Source organism: Octodon degus, unplaced genomic scaffold (assembly GCF_000260255.1).
Source record: "Octodon degus isolate 3935 unplaced genomic scaffold, OctDeg1.0 scaffold00153, whole genome shotgun sequence".
Taxonomy (NCBI): domain Eukaryota; kingdom Metazoa; phylum Chordata; class Mammalia; order Rodentia; family Octodontidae; genus Octodon; species Octodon degus.
Window position 1 is genome coordinate 6,020,546 of NW_004524729.1, and position 17,792 is coordinate 6,038,337.

At 41.6% G+C, this 17,792-nt stretch overlaps 1 protein-coding gene and 2 pseudogenes across 6 annotated transcripts in view; 2 read left to right on the top strand and 1 right to left on the bottom strand.

The window, feature by feature from the left end:
* Ppp6r2 (protein phosphatase 6 regulatory subunit 2) overlaps positions 1-17,792 on the top strand; it is a 94,714-nt gene that overhangs the window by 31,771 nt on the left and 45,151 nt on the right. The window lies entirely within an intron of this gene.
* On the top strand, positions 2,579-2,668 carry LOC111812952 (annotated as a pseudogene).
* LOC101566901 lies at positions 9,372-9,769 on the bottom strand (annotated as a pseudogene).

The following is a 17,792-nucleotide window of genomic DNA, read 5'->3' on the forward strand; positions in this document are numbered from 1 at the left end:
TTTTTTTGGCAGAACCGGGGATTGAACTCAGATCCTTGCTTTTCTTCCATATTTTTCTTTTTTTAAAATAAATAAATGCAATTTTAATATGAATAAAATACATCTTCACACTGAATAGAAGTATATTACAGTGCAATAGTAACATTTATGACTTTCAATGTGCATGTAAATGTCTGGTGTATTTGTAAGAAAGATTGAAGATCCAAGCAAATTAATGGGGAAACAATAAACAGTTTACAAAACAGGAAATAAAATTGATAGAAATAAGGCAAATAGCCATCTTTATTAGTTATCAAGAAAATAAAACCATAAGCAATGTTAGGAATTTTGTCTCGATTTGGTTAGCAAATAAATAGAAGCCAATTATGCAGTGATGGCAATACTGAGCAGAAGGTGCCATGTTCATTCTCTCCTCTCAGCTTCCCAACTTGGTGCAACCTCTTTGCATAGTAACACGGCAGAGAAACTAAATCACTCTAGGCTTCAGTCTCAAATGTTTATTCCTCATTATATACCATGGAAAAAATCAAACAGAGGTTTACTTCTAGTCAAATATGCCCATCCTAGCTCTAGTAACAATTGCAAAACATTCACAAAATAAGATTCCAATGTGAAAATATGTGACTAACACTTAGCACAGTCCATTAGAAAGTGTACCAATGTGTGTACATGTGTGAGCACTGTTTATCCATGTTTAGGATACATAGAATACTGCAACCTCTGAGGTAATGTTAGGTTCTTCCATATTTTTCATTGCTGACATATAGAAATGCAGTTGGTTTTGTGTGCTGATTTTTATATGTGTGGTTTTTGTTTGTTTGTTTGTTTTTGAGACAAGGTTTCACTGTGTAGACCAAGCTGGCCTTGAACTCACAGCTGTCCTCTTGCCTCAGCCTCCTGAATGCTGGGATTACAGGTGTGCACCACCGTAACCAGTAGACTTCTTTATGTGTAGTTCATCTAGGTTCATCCAATTTGTAGTATGCATCTGAATCTCATTTTTTGTACTGAATAAATAATATCATATGTATGTGTCACATTTTGTTCATCTACCATTCCTTGCCAGACATTTGGTTTGTTCCTGTTCTTTGGCTCTTAAGAATAATACTTCTGTGAATGCTTGCATATGCAGTGCTATATGGACATGTTTTTATTTCTCAAGGGTGCACCTAGGAGTGATATTGCTGGGCTGTGTACTCACTCTGAGTGTAAGCACTTGAGAACTACCAGGCTGTTCTCCAAAACAGTCACACAATTTAGCATTCCCACCAGTGATACATACAAAGCTTCCAACTTTTTTTTACCTCTTCAACACTTGTTATTGCTATTTATTTATTTGGCTCTAATTTTTTTTGTTATGTATTCGGTATGGGGTCTCATTACACAGCTTGGACTTGTAGTGGTCCTCCTGTGTAAGCCTCCCCAATGCTGGGATTACAGCCTTGTGCCATCACACCTGGTCTTGGTAACTGGCTCGGTGCACCTGGGGCTGGACCAGCACAGCATGTGGTACTGAGGATCAAACCTGGGTCCTTGCACTTGCCTAAGTAGGCACTTAGACCACTGAGCTATCTCCGAGGTTCATTGTCTTGCTTTTTTTGAGGCAAGGTCTTGTATGCTCTTCAGGATGGCCCACAACTCACTTTGTAGCCCAGATTGGCCTCATCCTTGCAGGAATCCTCCTATATCAGCCTCCTGAGTTCTGGGATTATAGGCACACACCACCATGCCTGGCATGCCAGTCTTTTAATTTTAATCCTTAACTTTTGAATCTTTGATTTTTTTTTTTTAAAGACCAAGTCTTACTGTGCAATTCAGGCTGGCCTTTAGCTTACTTTGTAGCCCAAGCTGGTCTTCAACTTGCAGCGATCCTCCTGCCTCAGCCTCCCAGTCTTGGATCCGAGGTATGCACCATCATTGCTGGCCTTTGATGTGTTTTGAGTAAGTGGTAGCATACTCCTGAAATCCCAGCACTCAGCAGGCTGAGGCAGGAGGTTCACTGTCATTTGGAGGCCAGCCTGGACTATGAGTGAGTCTCTGTCTGGAAAAAAAAAAAAGAGGAAAAGCAGGAGATGTCCAACTCTGTTCTTTTTTTAAGACTTTTATCTTTCCATACAAAATTGAGGAACAGTTCGTCAATTCACACATAACATTTTAAATTAATTTCCAAATTTCACTTTATACAGGGAAAATGGTCTGTAAGATAATAATCTGTGTTCACTTCAGCAGCACAAATAATAAAATTGGAATGATAGGGGCTGGAGAGATAGCTCAGAGACATAAGCACCTACCTGGCAAACACAGGGACCGGAGTTCACTCCCCAGTCCCACATACCGTGCCCTTGGCCTAGATGCCCAGGCGTGCTATCGTGGCCCTGGATACAGGAACCCACTGTGCAGCCCTGGAACTGGGCGTGGTGGTGCATGTCTGTAATCCCAGCACTTAGGAGGTTGAGCCAGGAAGGTCTCTGTGAGTTTGAGACCAGCCTGGAAGCTGCAAAAGTGAGCACAAGGCCAGTCCGAACTGTAGAGTGAGACCCTGTCTCAAAAAACATAAATAAATAAATAAATAAATAAATAAATAAATAAAATTGGAGTGATACAGAGAAGATTAGCGTGTCACCTGTTCAAGGATGACATGCAAATTTGTGAAGTTTTTTTTTTATATTTAGTACAGGGTCTACAGGGTCTTACTACACAGATCAGACTTTTAGTGATCCTTCTGTTTTCAGCCTCCCAAGTGCTGGGATTACAGCTGTAATCCCACTGTAACTTTATTAACTGTTATAACCTGACATATGTGCCACCATCTTGTTCTGTATGTGCCATTCTAAATGCTGTAACTTTCCACTGTGCCCTGTTCTCTCCTTGACAACCTGCAGTTGGGCCTTTCTCATGCTGTCCTTTGTGCATACCTGAATCTAGTTCTGGCCCAAATACCCACTCCCCTCATCCTCCCGGTGCACACCTCAGCATCTTGCTGGGGTGGTCACTGCTGGGTATCAGCTAAAATAAAGCGCTTCTTATCTTTTCGAGCCTATCTCATTTTTGAGTTACAACATGGTGGTGCATGCTTGTGAAGAGGCTAAGAGAGGAGTAATGTCATGAGTTCAAGTCCAGCCTGGGCTACATAATGACTTCAAGGCCAGTGTGAAGGCCAACATGAACCCTCCTCCTCCTCTTCCTCCTCTTCCTCCTCCTCCTCTTCTCTTTCTTCTCCTCCCTCCTTCTCCTCCCCTTCCTCTATTTGAGATGAGGTCTCACTGTGTATTCCAGACTGGCCTTAAACTCAGTATGTAGCTGAGACTGGCTTCAAACTCACAGCAGTCCTCCTGCCTCAGTTTCCTACATGCTGGGATTATAGGTGTATACCCGTACAATTTACTTTCTTCTTGGTACTTATCCATCCCTCATCCCAGTCACTAGCAACTAATTATCCTCTATTTCTAAAATTTTATCATTTAAAAATATTGTAAATGCTCACATGCTATAGGTATATGTAACATAATTCCCCACAATGAATTTATTTATTAGGTATTGCAAACATTCTGTAAATGCACTGGGTGTAGTGACTCATCCCTGCACTCCCAGATAGTTTAGAGAGACTGAGTTGGGAGCATCCTTTGAGCCCAGGAATTTGGGACCAGCTTATGAGACACAGTGAGATTCCATTGGAAAAAAACCCCACCCAAAGCAAACAAACAGGGATGGGGATATAGCTCAGTGGCACAGCACTTGCCTGACAAGCATGAGGTCCTGAGTTCAATTCCTGGTACCCAAGCAGACAAACAGTTATAACTGGAATCATGCAGTGTGTAATCTTTTAGGTTTAGTTGGATTTCCAGAGAGCTCCCTAGAGACCCTGCATGTTGGTGCATGCAGCAGTGACTTCTTTTCATTGCTATTTTTCTCTTCTGTTTATGTATTATGGTTTGTGTAATTGTATTTGAAGGACATCTGGACTTTGTACTTTTATAAAAAAAGCTTTTGTGGACATTTGTATGTAGGCCTTTGTGTGAATTTAATTTTTTCTGTGCTCAGGGACAAGGCAGCTTTTTTTTCCCCCTGTATTTTAGGGAAAGGTCTACAGGGTGTTCAGGGTTTCACTACTAGATCGGACTCATAGTGATCTGCCTGTTTACAGCTTCTCAAGAGCTGGGACTGCAGGTGCGGGCCATCACGCCCAGTCTAACTGCCATCTCAGTGCACCCTGGGGTGGGCCAGCACGGCAGGCCTGGGATCGAGCCCCGGCCCCTGCACCCATTTACAGGCGCTTTACTCTGCTGAGCTATTTGGCCGGCCCTTCTTGTTCCTTTTACTTGTGGGTAACATCTATCATTTCTCTCCCATTTTAGATTTTGTCAGATACTAAGATTTTGCCTTCCCTTCCCTAAAATACAGAAGAAGGAAAAAAAGATTTTGCCTTAACTTTCTTTTTAAGAATTTTTTTTTTTTTTTTTTTGTGGTGGAACTGGGGATTGAACTCAGGTCCTTGGTGCTTGCCAGGGAAGCGCTTATTCCACTGAGCCATCTCCCCAGCCCATTAACTTTCTTTTGTTTCATGTTTGCAGAATACATGTTTTTAAGTTGTTACATTTCTACTTTTTAGCTTTTCAATGTATTTTTTGGAGTAAATGTATTTTTAAATTTGATTTCAATGTTTCACTAATTAGGTTATCCCTTGCGTAGTTGTGGACACATTAGTACTAATTTCTTTTATTTATTTATTTATTTATTTATTTTGTGTGTGTGTTTGCTGAGAATTGAACTCAGGACCTTGCACTTGGGCAAGCACTGGCCACTGAGCTATATCCCCAACTGGTTTAGGTTGACCTTGAAGTCACTGTGTAACTCAGAATGGCCTCTAACATTTGGCAATCTTCCTGTAGTTTGTGTGTGTGTGTGTGTGTGTGTGTGTGTGTGTGTGTGTTTATGGTGACTTCCCTTCACATGACAATAAGGAGAAAAGACAATTGTTTTATTAGAAGGGCAGCATAAATATTGTTAAATCTATTAAGTGAGAAAGATATCTAAGAACAAGCAGTCTTAAATTTAGGGAAGTCACCATAAATACATAAAAAAATGTATTTGTGACTTGTAAACTAGCAATAAAACAAATAATAGTAGAATAAGCGCTTCTCTGGCAAGCACAAGGTCCTGAGTTCAGTCTCTGGTTTTGCCAAAAAAAAAAAAAAAAAAGCAAATAAAAGTAAAACAAAACAGCTGGATGAGGTAGTGCATGCCTATAGTTCTAGCACTCAGAATGCTGAGGTAGGAAGATTGTAAAAAACATGGTAAATGGAAAATATGAAATAAAATGGACCCAGGCTTGGTGGTGCAGGTCCCACACCTGTAATCCCAGCTCTGAATAAACTGAAGTAGGAAGATCACTGAAAGATGTTTTTTTTTTTAAACAAATGGAGGTTAAGAGCAGAATATAGCGTGCCCGGGGCCGGGCCGGGCCGGGCACCTACCAGGGCCTCCTTCCCCACGGCCAGGATGGAGGTGTAGGCCTCCAGGTACATGCGGCTACAGCGCTGCACGACCTCTAGGCCCCTGACCGTGATGTCCTTGGCGTCGCCTAGATCCAGGCCGATCAGGAGCAGGGCAGGTGAAGGCACACTGGTAATCCCAGCTACTAAGGAAGCCCAGACAAGAAGATCCTAAGGCGGAGGACAGCCTGAACAACTTAGCAAGATCTTGTCTGAAAGGTGTTTGTCCCAGCAATGAGAGAAGAGCAACTAAGATAGCCTACTTGGGAATGGAGGCGGAGGTGCCATCCCTCCTAGGCCCTTGGGAGTCACCCTGTAGTCACTGTCATGTCTGCTTTTCTTTCTCAATAAAACTATGCCCACTATCACCACCCTGGTGCAGGTCGGCATTCTCTCATCATGTTAGCTGTTTGTCATGTCTCCTGCACTTTGGTCCTTTATCCAGTGGGCAAGGCGTTGTACTGAAGATGCAGTCTGAAAAGGTCACTCCCTTTCTGAAGTCCTCTTGTGGCCAATGGAAAGCCTGGGTTCCCTGACATACCTCACGACCTCATCCATGGCCTAGTCACTGCCGTGGCTTGTCTCTTCCCACCTCATGAGCTTTTCTCCAGCGGTACTTGTGCCCATAGTGCTATGCCCACAGCGGGCTGCTCTCTGCATGTGTGCTTTCCCTGGGTGCAGACTACCATCGCTCATGCTCTCTCAGTAAGACAATCACTGCTCGTCCTTAAACCCGGAAAGTCTTCCCGAAGATCTCCAAACCTTAAACTGTCAGGTGTCCTCTGTTCATTGCCCTGATGGTCAGTCTGTGTATCAGCTGATGTCCTGTATTTCTTAATTTCATGAAGTCAGGGACTGTCTTTTTCGTATTCTCTTTGCTAAGACTCAGCATCATGGCTGGCACGTAGTACTTATTCAATAAAGACTTGTTAGCTGAGCAATAAAAAAAAATAGAGTAGAATATATTTATTGGGGTAAAGAAAGCTACAAGCAGGTGCAGGGGCTGGTGGTTTGATCCCTGGGTCTGCCAGCCCCACCCTTGGGGCACACTGAGACAGCAATTGAGACTGGATGTGGTGGTGCACGCCTGTAATCCCAGCTCTTGGGAGGCTGTAAACAGGCGGATCACTATGAGTCCGATCTAGTAATGAGACCCTGAACACCCTGTAGACCCTCCCCTAAAATACAAAAAAAAAAAGTTCCTGTCTGAAGAGGGACAGAAGGGGACCCGAGTGGGTTGCTCCCCACTGAGAGTTTTCAAGGCCAACCTGGAGTATGTGGATTTCAGGGCAGTATTGCAAGACCTTGTCTCAAAGAACAGAGAGAGAGAGAGAGAGAGAGAGAGAGAGAGAGAGAGAGAGAGAGAGAGCGCGAGCGCAATTGTAATGTAGTATAGCCAATATATCTGAAAGAGTACTTGATTTAGTGTAATAGTTTTATATGTGTTTTGGTCTGTTAGTCTTGCTGTAAATCTATTTATGATAATTAATTTGATAAAGACTTAAAAATAAATAAATCTATTGCTGACCAGGAAAAAAAAGGGTGGGATGTGGTGGCACATACCTGTAATCGTAGCACTCAGATGCTGAGGCAGGAAGGAGGGCCCTTGTGAGTTCAAGACCAGCCTGGGCTACAAAGTGAACTCAAGACCAGCCTGAACAGCATAGCAAGACCCTGTCTCAAAAAGAAAAAAAAGGGATTATTGGGATTACATTGAATTAATAGATCATGTAGGTAAAATTGACATATTAATAATACTGCAATTTCTAAGCCATTAGTATAGTTGGTCTTTTTTTTTTTTTAAAAATTATTTATTTATTTATTACATTTATTTATTGTGTGTGTGTGTGTGTGTGTGTGTGTGTGTGTGTGTGGCCAGCTCAGCCCACCAGGGGGCGGGGCTGGCTGGCATGTGGTGCTGGGGGATCGAACCGCGGTCCCTGTGCTTTGCCAAGCTTGTTTCAAGTAGGTGCTTTAGACCACTGAGCCATCTCTCCAGCCCGTTGGTCTTTCCATTTATTTAAGTATTTAATTTTTCTCAGCACTGTTTTATAGTTTTCATTATGTAGGTCTTGCGCATATTAAATTATGCTGAGTATTTTGTGGTCTTAGATTTTTTTTTAATGTATTTGGTACAGGGTCTTATTGTGCAGCTCAGACTCGTAGTGATCCTCCTGTTTCAGCCTCTGCAGCGCTGAGATTACAGGTGTGCATCACCACACCTGGTCTCAGTGGCACCTCAGTGTGTGCAGGGCATGTGGTGCCTCAGATTGAACCCTGGTCCCTGCACTTGCCTAAGAAGGTCCTCAGTCCTCTGAGCTATCTTACCGTCTCTTAGGTACTCTTTTTTTCTTTTTTCTTTCTTTTTTTGTCTTTTCTGACACAGGTTCTTGCTGTATAGTTCAGGCTAGCCTGGGACTCACTGTGTAGCCCAGGCTGGCCTCGAACTTGGTTCAGTCTTCTTGGCTCAGAACCCCAAGTACTGGGATTGCAGGTGTATGCCATGATGCCTGGATAGTCTTAGATATTATTGCAAATAGAATTTTTTTTGGTTGTTTTGTTTTGTTTTGGTTCTTTGTTTTTTTGAGATAGGGTCTCAATGTATAGTTTGGGCTGGTCTTGTGCTCACACTTGTGGCTTCCAGGCTGGTCTCAAACTTGCAGAGGTCCTGGGTTCTGGGATTACAGGCATGCGCCACCATGCTGGGTTCCGGGCCCGCATGGTAGGCACCTGTGCCTAGGCATCTGAGGCTGAGACTGCACAGCATGGGATGCTGGGGTTCCTCTAAACTTCTTTTCTGTCAGGCAGGGTAGTATTTTGTGGTCAGTATGCCAAGATATTCCTATAATGTCCATTTCAAATAGTATTTTCTTTTTTTTTTTTCAAATAGTATTTTCTAATCTATTATACATTTGAAGTATTTTTATCTCAGGAGAACACAAAAAAGAATCAAAGGAGCGATCGTTACCTTGGTTCTGTTACAGTCACATTGCCCTCCACGGCAGAAATCAAAGAGTACGTTTTGATCAGCCTTCAAAGCTACTAGTAGGTAGGATACTTATTGGCTAATGTTATAAACAGAATTTTTAAATTTTTCATTTTGCAGTTATTAATTGCTGATATACAGAAATACAGTTACAATTACTTTTTGTATATGGACTTTGTAAAGGGCAAGGTTGCTAACTTCAGTTTTATTCCAGGGGCCAGGGAGATGGCTCAGTGGAATAAAGCGCTTCCCTGGCAAGCGCAAGGGCCTGAGTTCAATCCCCGGTTCTGCCAAAAACAAAACAAAACAAAACAAAAAAACAACAACAACAAAAAAGAACACTTATTCCAGGGGCCAGGGAGATAGCTCAGTAGAATAAGCTCCTGCCTGGCAAGCACAAGGTGCTGAGTTCAATCCCCAGTACCACAGAGTTATTCCAGTAGCTCTTATTCATATAGATTTTATTTGTTTATTTATTTAATGTATTTAGTACAGGGCCTCTAGGGACTCATAGTGATCCTCCTGTTTTCAGCCTCCCAAGCGCTGGGATTACAGGCATGTGCCACCATGCCCAGTCTCAGTTGCTGTCTCAGTCTGCCACAGGGGCGGAGCCGGTTTAGCATACCAGGGCGCTGTAATCCACTGAGCTATCTGGCTGGCCCTTGTTCATATGGATTTTAAGCAGGCACTTGTGCTGCCCAGCTATCTCCCTAGCCCAAGACATTTTTTTTTTTTTAAAAAACTCATCCAGGTACTACATTTCACCTTTTATTAAACAAACCAAATCCAAACAGTTTACAACCCTTTGTGTGGGCTGTCTCAGGCCAGCGCTGGTTTCTGCGGTGCCAGAGACCATGGCTTCAGGTCCATGGCTGAAGTTTGGCCATGTCGTGTCACAGATGCCCCGACAGCACCAGAACAGAAACGCTCAGCTGGGCTTTCCGCCCGAACTCCTGTGTAAGATGCCTTTTCAGCTCCTCCACCACGGCCTGCGGCTCCCGGAACTTGAGTTTGCGTGGTGGTCCCTTCTTAATTCCAGTCCAGAGCTGAGCATCGCTGCCGTCTGCGCGCCGCAGCGTCACCTCAAAGCTTCCCCTCCGCGGCTGCACCACCGGGTTGAGCGCCACCGCTGGCTCAGCGCCGCGGCCTGGCACGCGTACAAGCGTCAGCAGGTGCAGTGTTCGATGACCACCTGGGCCTCTGCCCCACCGTCCGCCCCCACCTTCCCTGCAGGGCAGACCTCCGTGGCCTCGGCCTTGCGCTTCCTCCCGCGAGGCGCCATGGCACTGGCACGGCGCGACTCCAGCGACCAGGCTGAGCGCCAAGAATTTTTTTTTTTTTTTTTTTTTTGGCAGAACTGGATATTGAACTCAGGCCCTTGCGCTTGCCAGGGAAGCGCTTATTCCACTGAGCCATCTCCCTGGCCCCCAAGACATTTTAAGTTATGAGTAAATATAGTCTTTTAGTTTCTTTTTTTAATTTTGTTTTTCTTTTTGAAACAGGTCTTGCTTTGTAGTACAGACTGGGCTTGAACTCACTGTGTATCTCAAACTGACCTCAAACTTGAGGTCATCCTTTTGACTCAGCCTTCCTAGTGCTAGGATTATAGAGATGTTACCACCACACACAGCTACATTTTCTTTTTTAATCTGTATATAGACCTTCACTAATGTCTTTAATAGGGGCCAGCCAGATAGCTCAGCAGACTAAAGCTCCTGCTTGGGCAGAGCACATCGGCTGATCCCTGCTGTGCTGGCCCCACTCCTGGGGTGTGCTGAGACGATGGGGCATGGTGGCTTGTTCCTGTAATCCCAGCTCTTGGGAGGCTAAAAACAGGAGAATCACTGTGACTCTGATCTATGTACTGACACCCTTTATACCCTGTAGATCTTGCCCTAAATTCGTAAAAGAATAAAATTTTAAAAATAAAGTCTTTAATAAGATGGCTAGGGGCCCTTGTTTTGGTCTTGGGGGAAACATGCTATCTTTGCACCATTAAGTATGCTGATAGTTGTATTTTAGAAGATGCCCTGGGGATTAAAAAAAGAAGAAGAAGAAGAAGATACCCTGGGGCTGGGGAGATAACTCAGAGGTCTAAGCTCCTGCCTAGCAAGCACAAGGACCTCTTTTTGATCCTTGGTACTGTATGCAGTACCCCTGGCATGTCGTGCTGGCCAGAGAAACCGGGAGTGGTGGTACACACCTGTAATCCTAGTGTTGTGGAGGCTGAGACAGGAAGATTACGGAGTCTAAGATGTGTAGCAAGACTGTGTACCAAATGAATGAATGAATGAATGAATGAATGCATGAAAAGAAAAGATGCCCTTTATCAGGTTCTCTGTTTCTAAGTTGTTACTTTTTTTGATTTCTAATTTATTGAAGTTTTTGTTTGTTTTGAGAGAGATATTGGATTTTTCTCCAAATTACTCAAAACACAACAATGTTAGTAACTACAGTGTTCTGTATGCTCCAATTAGAAGGCAGAGAATAACACAATGACTAACAAAGCAAGACCCAATCATGTTCTTTATAAGAGAAACACCTTATTTGTTTTTGTATCTTAGGGAAGGGTGTACAGGGTGTGCAGGGTCTCACTACTAGATCGGACTTGTAGTGATCCACCTGTTTACAGCCTCCCAAGAGCTGGGATTACAGGCATGCACCACCACGTCCAGTCTCAATTGCTGTCTCAGCATGCCCCGGGGGCAGGTCTGGGGACCAAACCTGGCCCCTGCGCCTGCTTGCAGGCACTTTAATCCACTGAGCTATTTAGCTGGCCCAAGAAACACTTTAAAGACATAAATATATTGAAAATAAGAGAATTAAAGGATATGGCAAAATGAATCATAAGAGTGGTGTACTATACTACTAGTATCAGATAAAGTGGGCTTCAGGTATACTGCCAGATAGAGCCATTTTGGAAAGCTCAGACAGTCAAAAAGGCGTAACAGAGCTCCAGATATGACTTAGTGGCGCAGCATCTGCCTGGCAAGTGCAAGGCCCTGACTTTGATGCCTGGTAGAAGAAAACAAACAAAGGCGTAACAATCCTAAATATGTAGCCAAATAATGATAAAAAAATAAAAACACATGGAAATGGGACAGAATTAAGAGAATGAATAAATCCGTAGCATAGTTAAAGATCCAGCCTTCACTCATTAAGTGATATAAGTAGACCTAAAATAAGTGAGCACATAGAAGGCTTAATCAGCTTGGCATAGTGACACACACTTGTGGTCCTGCATTGGGAGGCTGAGGCAGGAACATTGCTCTGAGCCTAAGGTCAACTTGGGCTTCATAGTTTAAGGCCAGCCTAAACTACATAATGAGACCTTGTACATATAGAACATTGTAGTTACTAACATGGTTGTTTTTTATGTAATTTGGAGAAAAATCCGAAACCTTTTCATGATTTAAAAAATACTTTAGGCCAGGCATGGTGGTACAATTTATTTAAAAGACATTGTATGATATCTTCTAGTATTAGAAACTTTAAAAAGTATATTTCCATTTTCTGTTGACTTTAAAAAAAACAGAGAGGAGCCAGGGAGATGGCTCAGTAGAATAAGTGCTTTCTTGGCAAGCGCAAGGGCCTGAGTTCAATCCCCGACTTTGAAAAAACAAACAAACAAACAAAAAAAAACAAAACAAAAACAAAAAAAAACAACAGAGGTTTGTACCTATGTTGTTTATTTATTATTTCTTGCCTATATCTTGTAATATGAGAAACTACTTTGGCAGTAACAATACACAATGTACTAACCATTGTTACTCTCCTAAAATCTTTTTTTGAGATTTTGTACCATTGTTTTTATTTTTTTTCCTTTAAAATAAAATAACTGATGTCAAAAAAAGAAATCAAATGCAATATAACCTAAAAAAAATTAAAAAATAAAGGAAAAATAAAATAAAAAAAAATACTTTAGGCCAGGCACGGTGGTACATGCCTGTAATCCCAGCACTTGGGAGGCTAGGGCAGGAGGGTCTTCACAGGTTTGGGGCCAGTCTGGGATGCATGATCAGTTCAAGGCTACCCTGGACAGCTAGACTCTCTCTCAATACAAACACAAAAACATCAATAAATTAGAAACCAAAAGCAAAATAAAAAGCAACAACTTAGAAACAAAGAAATTTCCTAAACCTGATAAAAGGCATCTTCTGTGTATTTGTTTGTTTGGTACAGACTCTTGCTACACTGCTGATTCTTATAAAAAAAAAAAATTGTTGACTCCTTTAGTAGGCTGTAAGACAAATCTTTATTTTTTATGATCTTGGGAATTAAACTCTGGGCTTTGTGCATCATAGGCAGTGCTATGCCACTGAGCTCTACTTCTAGCCTCATAAGATGAATCTTAGTAAGTTAAAAGGAATGAAACCATACCAGTTTGCATCTTTCTTTTCCTCTCCTCCCCTTTGTATCCTCTCCTCCCTTCCCTTCTCTCCTTTTCTATTGGGATTGAGCCCGTGGCTACATTGCCCAGTTTTTTTTTTTTTTTTGTTTTGTTTTTTTGTTTGTTTGTTTATGAGACAGGGCCCCCTATACAGTTCAGGGTGATCTTGACTCACTATGTAGCTCGTGCTGGCCTCTAATTTACAGTGATCCTCTTGCCTCAGCCTCCAGAGCACTGGGATTACAGGTGTGTGTCACCACACCTGGCTTTATTAGTATTTTAAAGAGAAAAAAGGGGCTGGTGAGATAGCTCAGCAGTCTAAAACACCTGCTTAGGTAAGTTTAGGTAAGCGCAGGGACCGCGGGTTCAATGGGTTCAATCCTCAGCACCATGTGCTATGCCAGCTCCCATCCCGAAGGTGGGCTGAGCTATCCACAGAGTCTGGGTGAAGTGGCTTATGCCTGTAATTCCAGCACTGGGGAGGCTGAAAACAGGAGGATCACTATGAGTCTGAGCTGCATAGTGAGACCCTGTAACAACCAAATACATAAGAAAGAAAGAAAGAAAGAAAGAAAGAAAGAAAGAAAGAAAGAAAAAAAGAAAAAAAAGTAAAACAAATATTCAAAACAAGATAATAGAGTAACAATGGTTTAATACATTGTATATCTTTAAATTGTTATTTTTAAATCATTTACTCAAAGTACAAGATACAGCCATTTAATTGTCCAAACAATATTAGCACAAACCTTTCTTTTCCATGAACTAAGAGAAATTAGTAGTATAGCTGTTGTCACTGTTCTCTTCCTTCTTTTCTCCTTTCCCCATCCCAGTTTCTCTTTCTCTTTGAACAGTTTCTTCCCATTTCACAATATCTGTTGTATAATTTGAATCTTATTTACTCGTTCAGCTCCTCATACTAGGGAAACAATATGATGGTTTTTTTCTTCTGTATTTAGGACGGGGTCTACAGGGTCTCACTGCATAGATCGGACTTGGAGTGATTCTCCTGTTTTCAGCCTCCCAAGAGCTGGGGTTACAGGCACATGCCACCACGTTCAGTCTCAATTTCCTTCTCAGCACACCCCACTGGGGCCAGCACAGCATGCCAGGGATCAAACCCTAGCCACTGTGTTCTGCCTAAGCAGGTGCTTTAGTCCAGTGAGCTATAGGCCAGTCTCAATATTATGTTTGTACATGTGCATCTGACTTATTTCAGTTATGAATTTGGTCTTAACTTGCATCCATTTATCAATGCCTCACACTTACCCTTTTAATGGCCAAGTAATACTCCATTGTATAAAAAGGAGGGTTTTTTTTCCCATAATTTTATTGAGAAACAAATAGCAGTGAGACAGTTTCATACCAAATTGGTAGAACAGTTTCAATAATTAACACATTGCATACATTATTCCTAGTGGTTAATTGCTGTACAAGATGTGGACTTGATATCCTATTTACAAACACTATTAGAACAAATCCCTCTATTCATTAAGAGAATGTAACTATATATATCCTAACCATTTTGAATACACAGATACAAAATGGACATTCATCTGTATCCCTTTTTTTGTTAAGTTCCGTTATTTGAATATTATAGGTGTGTTAACTCAGCAAAATATTCTAAAAGAGTCCAGTAGTCCATAATAGTATTGGGTCTTCCGCTTCACTGGCAATGTCAGAAATTGTTGACCTGAGTCCCCCACAGAGCAACATAACACCATGGCTTTACTTCTTACACTTCATTTTTATACTTTTCTGCTGGATGGTTAAGACCAAGGTGAAGCAGGACCTATGCAACAAGAGTTGTAGCTTTTGGGCCTGATAAGGTCAATGAAATCCCCTCAGGATTTATCCTGAGATCCTGTGCTTCAGATTGTAGATCCTTTGTCAGTGTCAGCCATGTGGATGAATCATGGCCATTGCTTGGCCATTGTGCTCTCTGTGAAAGCCTGAGAGAATGTTTTCTCTCCATGTGATGCTCCTTAGGCACACTCTACATTATCGATCACTTTCCTCTTTGGCCCCATACTCTCCTTGATCAGAAAAAAAAAATTTTTTTTTTTTTGACCATTCAGGATGTCTTCAGGGCAAGTCTGTCCACTGTATAAAAAGATCACATCTTTTTTTTTTTTTTTTTTTCCTTGAAGAACAGACAGGTTCTGTATGTAGTAAAATATTTATTCTCTGTCATGTTCTTTTTTTTTTTTTTTTTTTTTTTTTTTTTATCTTTTCCTCAATTTTATGGGCATTCGGGTTGTTTCCAAGATTTAGCTACCATATATGTGGTAAGATGTTTTTAGTTCTTCTGGGAAGTTACCCAGAAGGGAAATAGTGGGGTCAAATGGGACCTCTAGTTCCTAGTCTTTTAGGAATCTCTACACTGGGTGCACCAGTCTGCATTCCCACCAACATGGAGAAGGGTTGATTTTTTTTTCCCTACAGCCCTGCCAGCATTTGTTGTTGGTTGATTTGTTGTTGACAGCCATTTTTTCTGGGGTGAGATTCAATCTCAGTGTTGTTTTAATTTACCTCTCTTGAATAACTAGTGATGTTGAACTTTTTTGTGTTGTTTAAATTTTTCATCTGGGAAGTGTGTATTTATCTCAGATGCCCATTTTTGGATTTGGTCTCTACATTTGAGAGGTCTGATTTTTTTTGAGGTTTTTTTATTTTTTATTAATTTTATTGAGAAACAAATAGCAATGAGACAGTTTCAGAACAGGTTAGTAGGGTAGTTACAATAATTAATACATTGCATATTGTTGTTGTCATAGTAGTTATTCATAGTACAAGATGCAGACATGATATCGTGTCCAAACACTGTTAATACAAATCTTTCTTCCAATTGAATTAAGAGAAAGTAGCTGTATATCTATCCTATTTTGTGTGTGTGTGTGTGTGTGTGTGTGTGTGTATCACTACAAAATGGTCCTTCATTTATATGCCCCTTTTTTGTTTAGTTTTGTCAGAGATTGGTATTCCATTGCCATTTAAATATTGTAGGTGTGTGAATTCGGCAAAATAATCCAGTATAGTCCAGTAGTCTCTTTATATGCTCTCAATAGTAATCCTTTGTCTGAGGAACAACTGGAAAACATTTTTTTCCTACATTGTGGGTTGTCTGTTCACTCTGTTAGTGATTTCTCTTGCTGTGCCCCCTTAACCCCCATTTTTTGTAAGATAGGATTTCTCTAAATGCCTAAGTTGCCTGTGCTGGGCTTGAATTTGGGCTCCTTATCCCAGCCTGCTGCAGTCCTAGTGTTATAGGCATGTACTACCCACCCCTTCCAGTACAAGAATGCTCTTATTTATTTAAATAAATGTATTTAGTACAAGGTCTACAGGGTCTCACTACTTAGATGGGACTCTTAGTGATCCTCCTGTTTTCAGCCTCCCAAGTACTGGAGTTACAAGCACGCACCACCACACTTAGTCTTAGTCACTGAGCTATCTGGCCAGCCCTGCAAGCATGCTCTTTGACCACAACAAAATTGGGAAACAATAACAAAAAATTATTCATAAATATCAAAATAATTGGAAAATTAAGCATTGTGCTACTAATTCACCTATAAGTCAAATAAAAATCATGAGAAATTAGAGAGATCTTGAATTCAATGAAAATGCAAGAATACTGAAGTATGTAAGATACACTTGGAGAATTCGTACCATTAAGTGCTTATAATTTGAAAGAAAGAAAAATTAGTGATCTAAGGTTCTACCATAAGCCAGGAGAAGATTGATACAGTAGAAAAGAGGTTACAAACACAAAAAAGAAATCAGGCAGTAGAAAATTAACAAATAAATCAGGCGTGGTAACATACACCTCTAGTCCTAACACTGTAGGAAGCTGAGGCAAGAGGATCTCAAATTTAAGCCCATCCTGGGCAACTTATTGACTTAAGGAGGCCCTTTTGCAAAATTAAAAAGGTTGGGGATATACTCAGTGTAAAGGCCCTGGGTTTAGTCCCCAATACCAAAAAGAAGAAAAGGAAAATTAACAAGTAATAGGGGAAAAACAAAAACTGTTTTACAAAACAGGTATTACTAATGTGTAGAAACAAAAAAGGGACCATTATTATAGACCATGTTCAGTTCTATTGTTTGCTTGTTTTTTTGGGGGGTCTTTTTGAGACAGGGTCTTGCTGTGCAGTTCAAGCTAGTCTTGAGCTTGCTTTGTAGCCCAGCTTGGTTTCAAACTTGCAAGGCTCCTCCTGCTTCAGCCTCCCAAGTGCGGGGATTGCAGGCATGTGCCACCAGGCTGGCACCCTACTCAATTTTAAAATAATAATAGTATACGAGTAACTCTTTGCTAAATAATTTAACCAATTTAGATGGTATGATCAAACTGAGTTAGCAGTGTATATTACTAAAAAACAGGAACAAGACGTAGAAGATAAAATTTGGTTTAATGTATTAAAAGAAGTAGGATTCATTTGAAAAGTCACCATGGACAGCTTTAGGTTCACCTGGTTTTGTTGGTGAATTCTATCAAACACCTGGATAAATTGCATCATCCTCTGCTGCATGTGTTCGTGTGTATGTACAGCATTCATCTCAGCAGGAAGCACTGAGGGGCCACGTCTTTGCTCGGTCTGCTGGGGAGAGCGTGTAGGGAAGAAGTGCAGACTGGGTGAGAGAGGCGCAATGTCTTTATGGTCAGGTGACTCCTGGAGACTGCAGCGCTCCGGCCACCTGCAGGAAGTAAATGTGGCCGGTGTGTGGTTTGGCTGGAGTTAGTGGCAGTTTTGAAGCTGAGAGCAGAGGACATAAAGCTAGGGTGTTGTCAGAGGTTGGAGGCTTGAGACTGGGTGCAGAGCTCCTAAATCTCATTTGGGCAGCTCAGCCTTTGCACATAGCTGGCCACTTGCAGCCGCAGCCAATCTTATTTTGTAAGTATGTTATAGGATGAATACAATATTTTTAC